We start from the raw sequence: 6,460 nt of genomic DNA, 5'->3' as shown, positions 1-6,460 counted from the left end.
GCATTTCCTGAAGGGGGATTGCCAAGTTCTCCTTGAGGTTACAAGGCACCACCCCTGCCACAGCGTCTGTTGCAGGTCCAAGCCGCCTCCCTCCCCCGAGGGAGCACCCGACACCTCTGACGTCACACAACGTTCCTCCACGCCCGCCGCCTCGTCCGCCCAAGTCATCCTTCCCTCTCCAGCCACAGGCGCAGATGGAGAAGTCTCCAAAGGCACCGACACCACCATCGTCGCCAAGCCCATCGGATGCAGGGCAGCTGCCCTTCCATACCCCACTGCCATGTGATCATAAGCGACACACAGGCGACACGTTCTCTGCTGTCCTGTGTACGCAACATACACCTGTGTCCGGAACTCCTCAAGGACGACGTAAGAGGGAATGGGCCTCCTCAACGTCTTTCTCAAAGTAAAAGAATCTTCAGGCAATCCAGCGTAGAGCCCGTCCTTCCACCTTCCCAACGTCGCAGTGTGCACCTCGCCATAACACCTGAACGCCTCACAAACGTCCACGGCGTCCGCCTCAAAGTGGACGTTACGGATCCGTACCCAAGTGTAGGATCTGGAAGCATCCCTCAAACGTACCTCCAGCCCAGGATTCACAGGCAGGCACTTCTCCTAGTACAGAGACACCGTTCGTTCGTATGCTGCCACCGTACAAAACTTTATGAAGATCCTTGACGTTCCGTTCAACGCAATTCCATGAAGCTCGTCGTTGGCAATACTATAAGTGATATCAGTTGCCCCTCTATCAACATGCACATCCTGAAGTCTATCCATGAACCTTTTATCTAGCAATACATAGTCCAGCAAGCTACTGTCATTATGCCCTATATCATATCTTATAATTATTTATCATTTTTTCTTACAATATGTATATCCTATTACCAAACCTCTTTCTATATAATGTACAATGAAAGGCCTCCATTATCATTTATCATTGGCACCCCAGATATTCTTACCACGCGATCTGTAACAGTTTCTCCCATTTTAACATTCACGTCCTCTACAACAATTATTTTCTAACTTGGTTCAAAATTTCCTAAACACACTGCTTAGCATCTCTCAAAATCACTCTCCTCTACACTCCTCTCTTCTCCAGGTGCATAAATACTTATTATAACTCACATTTTGCATCCGACCCTTATGTTAATCCACATAATCCTTGAATTTATAAGTTTATTTTTCCTCTTCTCCTGCCATAACTGTTCCTTCAACATTATTGCTATCCCTTCCTTAGCTCTAACTCTCAGATACTCCCGACCCAATCCCATTTCTCCCCACTGAAACTTCTCTAACCCTTCAGCTTCGTTTCGCTTAGAACCAGGACATCCAACTTCTTTTCATTCATTTAGTGTCTCGGGAGGCTGGTTAAATATGTTGAGCTCGTTCCCCGGCTATTTGTGTGTGTGTATATAAATATAATTATATATATACACACACACACATAATATATATATATATATATATATATATATATATATATATATATATATATATATATTATAAATATATATATATAAATATATATATATTTGTGGTTATAGGAGGGTGGGGGCAGGTGGAAAGAGGAGTGATTGGTGGAATGATGAAGTAAAGAGTGTGATAAAAGAGAAAAAGTTAGCTTATGAGAGGTTTTTACAAAGCAGAAGTGTTATAAGAAAAGCAGAGTATATGGAGAGTAAAAGAAAGGTGAAGAGAGCGGTGAGAGAGTGCAAAAGGAGAGCAGATGATAGAGTGGGAGAGGCACTGTCAATAAATTTTAATGAAAATAAGAAAAAATTTTGGAGTGAGTTAAACAGGTTAAGAAATCCTAGGGAAAGTATGGATTTTTCAGCTAAAAACAGAGTAGGGGAGTTAGTAGATGGGGAGAGGGAGGTATTAGATAGATGGCGAGAATATTTTGAGGAACTTTTAAATGTTGAGGAAGAAAGGGAGGCGGTAATTTCATGCACTGGTCAGGGAGGTATACCATCTTTTAGGAGTGAAGAAGAGCAGAATGTAAGTGTGGGGGAGGTACGCAAGGCATTACGTAGAATGAAAGGGGGTAAAGCAGCTGGAACTGATGGGATCATGACAGAAATGTTAAAAGCAGGGGGGGATATAGTGTTGGAGTGGTTGGTACTTTTGTTTAATAAATGTATGAAAGAGGGGAAGGTACCTAGGGATTGGCAGAGAGCATGTATAGTCCCTTTATATAAAGGGAAGGGGGACAAAAGAGATTGTAAAAATTATAGAGGAATAAGTTTCTTGAGTATACCAGGAAAAGTGTACGGTAGGGTTACAATTGAAAGAATTAGAGGTAAGACAGAATGTAGGATTGCAGATGAGCAAGGAGGTTTCAGAGTGGGTAGGGGATGTGTAGATCAAGTGTTTACATTGAAGCATATATGTGAACAGTATTTAGATAAAGGTAGGGAAGTTTTTATTGCATTTATGGATTTAGAAAAGGCATATGATAGAGTGGATAGGGGAGCAATGTGGCAGATGTTGCAAGTATATGAAATAGGTGGTAAGTTACTAAATGCTGTAAAGAGTTTTTATGAGGATGGTGAGGCTCAGGTTTGGGTGTGTAGAAGAGAGGGAGACTACTTCCCGGTAAAAGTAGGTCTTAGACAGGGATGTGTAATGTCACCATGGTTGTTTAATATATTTATAGATGGGGTTGTAAAAGAAGTAAATGCTAGGGTGTTCGGGAGAGGGGTGGGATTAAATTATGGGGAATCAAATACAAAATGGGAATTAACACAGTTACTTTTTGCTGATGATACTGTGCTTATGGGAGATTCTAAAGAAAAATTGCAAAGGTTAGTGGATGAGTTTGGGAATGTGTGTAAAGGTAGAAAGTTGAAAGTGAACATAGAAAAGAGTAAGGTGATGAGGTTATCAAATGATTTAGATAAAGAAAAATTGGATATCAAATTGGGGAGGAGGAGTATGGAAGAAGTGAATGTTTTCAGATACTTGGGAGTTGACGTGTCGGCGGATGGATTTATGAAGGATGAGGTTAATCATAGAATTGATGAGGGAAAAAAGGTGAGTGGTGCATTGAGGTATATGTGGAGTCAAAAAACGTTATCTATGGAGGCAAAGAAGGGAATGTATGAAAGTATAGTAGTACCAACACTCTTATATGGATGTGAAGCTTGGGTGGTAAATGCAGCAGCGAGGAGACGGTTGGAGGCAGTGGAGATGTCCTGTCTAAAGGCAATGTGTGGTGTAAATATTATGCAGAAAATTCGGAGTGTGGAAATTAGGAAAAGGTGTGGAGTTAATAAAAGTATTAGTCAGAGGGCAGAAGAGGGGTTGTTGAGATGGTTCGGTCATTTAGAGAGAATGGATCAAAGTAGAATGACATGGAAAGCATATAAATCTATAGGGGAAGGAAGGCGAGGTAGGGGTCGTCCTCGAAAGGGTTGGAGAGAGGGGGTAAAGGAGGTTTTGTGGGCAAGGGGCTTGGACTTCCAGCAAGCGTGCGTGAGCGTGTTAGATAGGAGTGAATGGAGACGAATGATACTTGGGACCTGACGATCTGTTGGAGTGTGAGCAGGGTAATATTTAGTGAAGGGATTCAGGGAAACCGGTTATTTTCATATAGTCGGACTTGAGTCCTGGAAATGGGAAGTACAACGCCTGCACTTTAAAGGAGGGGTTTGGGATATTGGCAGTTTGGAGGGATATGTTGTGTATCTTTATATGTATATGCTTCTAAACTGTTGTATTCTGAGCACCTCTGCAAAAACAGTGATTATGTGTGAGTGTGGTGAAAGTGTTGAATGATGATGAAAGTATTTTCTTTTTGGGGATTTTCTTTTTTTTTTGGGTCACCCTGCCTCGGTGGGAGACGGCCGACTTGTTGGAAAAAAAAAAAAATATATATATATATATATATATATATATATATATATATATATATTATAAATATAATATATATATATTATAAATATAATATATATATATATTATAAATATAATATATATATATTATAAATATAATATATATATATATTATAAATATAATATATATATATTATAAATATAATATATATATATTATAAATATAATATATATATATATATTATAAATATAATATATATATATATATATATATATATATATATATATATATATATATATATATATATATATATATATATATATATATATATATATATATATATATATATTATATAAAGGTCGGCAGTTTCCTACCGAGGCAGGGTGACCCAAAATGAAAGAAAAAGCTTTCATCATCGTTCAACACATTTATCGGCATTCATATTTGATCACTGTCTTCTCAGAGGCGCTCATTTACGAGTTTAGATGTCACTCCAAACATCCAATATCCCAAACCCCTCATTTAAAGTGCAGGCGTTGTACTTTCCACCTCCAGGACTCAAGTCCGGCTAACCTGTTTCCCTGAATCCCTTACTAAAATATTACCCTGCTGACACTCCAACAGTTCGTCAGGTCCCAAAAACCGTTGATCTCCATTCAGTTCTAACACGCTCACTCACACTTGCTGGTCGCAGTATTGCTAGTTGCTTGAAACAACTAGTTCTGTGGATACACTGTGTACTGCTCGTGAGACTAGCATTCCAAACGGTCGTCGAATAAAAATTGTCCTATTATATTCCCGACCACGAATAACCTCACTTCAGGAGTTGTAGATCCAGTGTACTCACTGGGTGCCTGACGTTTGTAGCATTGTGGTCAGGTGGGTTAAGGCGCCGGGAGGTTAACTTTATTCTCCGGAACCGGGCTAAATGTCCCTGTTGGTCGTAGTATTATTAGTTGCATAAAAACCCACTTTGCTTTGTGATGGATTGACTACTTCGACTTCTACCATTGCTGATGTTTCTAATTAACTTATGAAGCCTACAGTGAAGGTGAAGCCTTTCGCCAATAAAAATTCCTAACGTTGCCCATTTGTCTTCAAGTTGGCATTAAACACAATTTTAAAAATTTTTTTCGTTCACTCCAGAAACTTCACAGACATAAACTGTTGAACGAGGGATAGTTGTGACGAATATTGCTAAGATCTTACCTGGAAGAAGAGGTTCTTCAAAGGAGGAAGGCATTCACAGTGTGTGAGAGAACACAAACAGCTCAGCTATTGATAAGATAACCATGCAAACTCTTATCATGTAAAAAAATACGAACAGACTTTGATAAAGATAATGTGAAAGCTAGGAATCAACACTATCAGCATTATTTATATATATATATATAAATATATATATATATATATATATATATATATATATATATATATATATATATATATATATATATATATATATATATATATATATATGGATATGGTTGAAACAAGTTTCAATATGTGATCTTTTTATATATGAAGCTTCCCCTCGAAGGAGGTTCCTTGACGCCAGTGAAGAGCTCTTCGTCCATGGTATTGGAGCTGCCCTCCAATGCTCTGTATGGTTCGGTACTCCTCGCATGAGTGTAAAAGTAATATTCCATTTCAAGGAACCAGAGCTATCTTCCTCCTCCTCTGTCTTATCTAATCACCTTCAAGCTCCAAGGCAATGTATGACCCATACGAGTTTAGAGCTTTCCCATGAATGCCATAATCGTTGTGTGTGTTGTCTGTGGGAAAACATTTGTAAATATATATAATATCTATTTCCACAAGTACATGTACAAGGTATACCGGCCTAGCAGACATCAACGACATACTGCTATATAGAAAGCCACTTGTTATGCTGAGGATTTCGGGCAGATTAGGTCAGTATCCCAGGATGCGACCCACACTAGTTGATTAACACCCAGGTACCCATTGTACTGATAGGTGAACATAGACAACAGGTATAAGGAAACACACCCAATGTTTCTACCCTCGCTGGGAATCGAACCTAGACACTCACCGTGTGTAACTCACCGGGTGAAGCGAGACCTTTAACTATGAAAACTACTGTAAAAACCTCTGAAAAAAATAGTGAAATTCTAAGCACTTTCGTGATTTCTCACATTATCAAGGATAGCGTGAGAAATCACGTCTTGAACTTCACTGTTCTTATTCACCTTGGTTCATCCTGACTCTTGTTGCATCGCCGGTACACAAGACTTGTTGCATAGAAGGTATAAATGTTGCTGCTCATGTATACAAGACTATTGTTGCATTGCATTTATAAGTGATTATTATTGCATCTGAGGTAAAAAATAATGTTAATCTGATAAAATTATTGTGTCGCTTCTTATTGATTGGCTGAGTAATTGACCTTAAATCTTATAAGGACTGCTCGAGGGTCATTAAGGTTGCATATGGCCTGTTAACCGATTATGGAAATTTTCTAGGGTGCTTATCTGTATGTACCTCAACATTATATACATACAAGTAATCTCATTGGGAGACAACCATATTGTTTACCGTAGTCACCCCGTGTAGACATGTGAGAAAACTTAACCACCTCTGGTCACTACAGGTGGTCCCTTCGACC

The 6,460-nt window shown here is 38.9% G+C and overlaps 1 protein-coding gene across 2 annotated transcripts in view; it reads right to left on the bottom strand.

The window, feature by feature from the left end:
- The window catches only part of LOC128685528 (transient receptor potential cation channel subfamily A member 1 homolog), a 52,291-nt gene extending 47,157 nt beyond the window's left edge, over positions 1–5,134 (bottom strand). For both annotated transcript variants that reach the window (XM_070082423.1, XM_070082432.1), the window contains exon 1: positions 5,044–5,134. The gene's annotated coding sequence lies outside the window, so the exon portion shown is untranslated. The remainder of the gene's footprint in view (positions 1–5,043) is intronic.
- Positions 5,135–6,460: the final 1,326 nt, after the last annotated feature.

This window comes from Cherax quadricarinatus, chromosome 1, assembly GCF_038502225.1.
Source record: "Cherax quadricarinatus isolate ZL_2023a chromosome 1, ASM3850222v1, whole genome shotgun sequence".
NCBI lineage: Eukaryota > Metazoa > Arthropoda > Malacostraca > Decapoda > Parastacidae > Cherax > Cherax quadricarinatus.
This window is presented reverse-complemented; position numbering and strand designations above follow the sequence as displayed.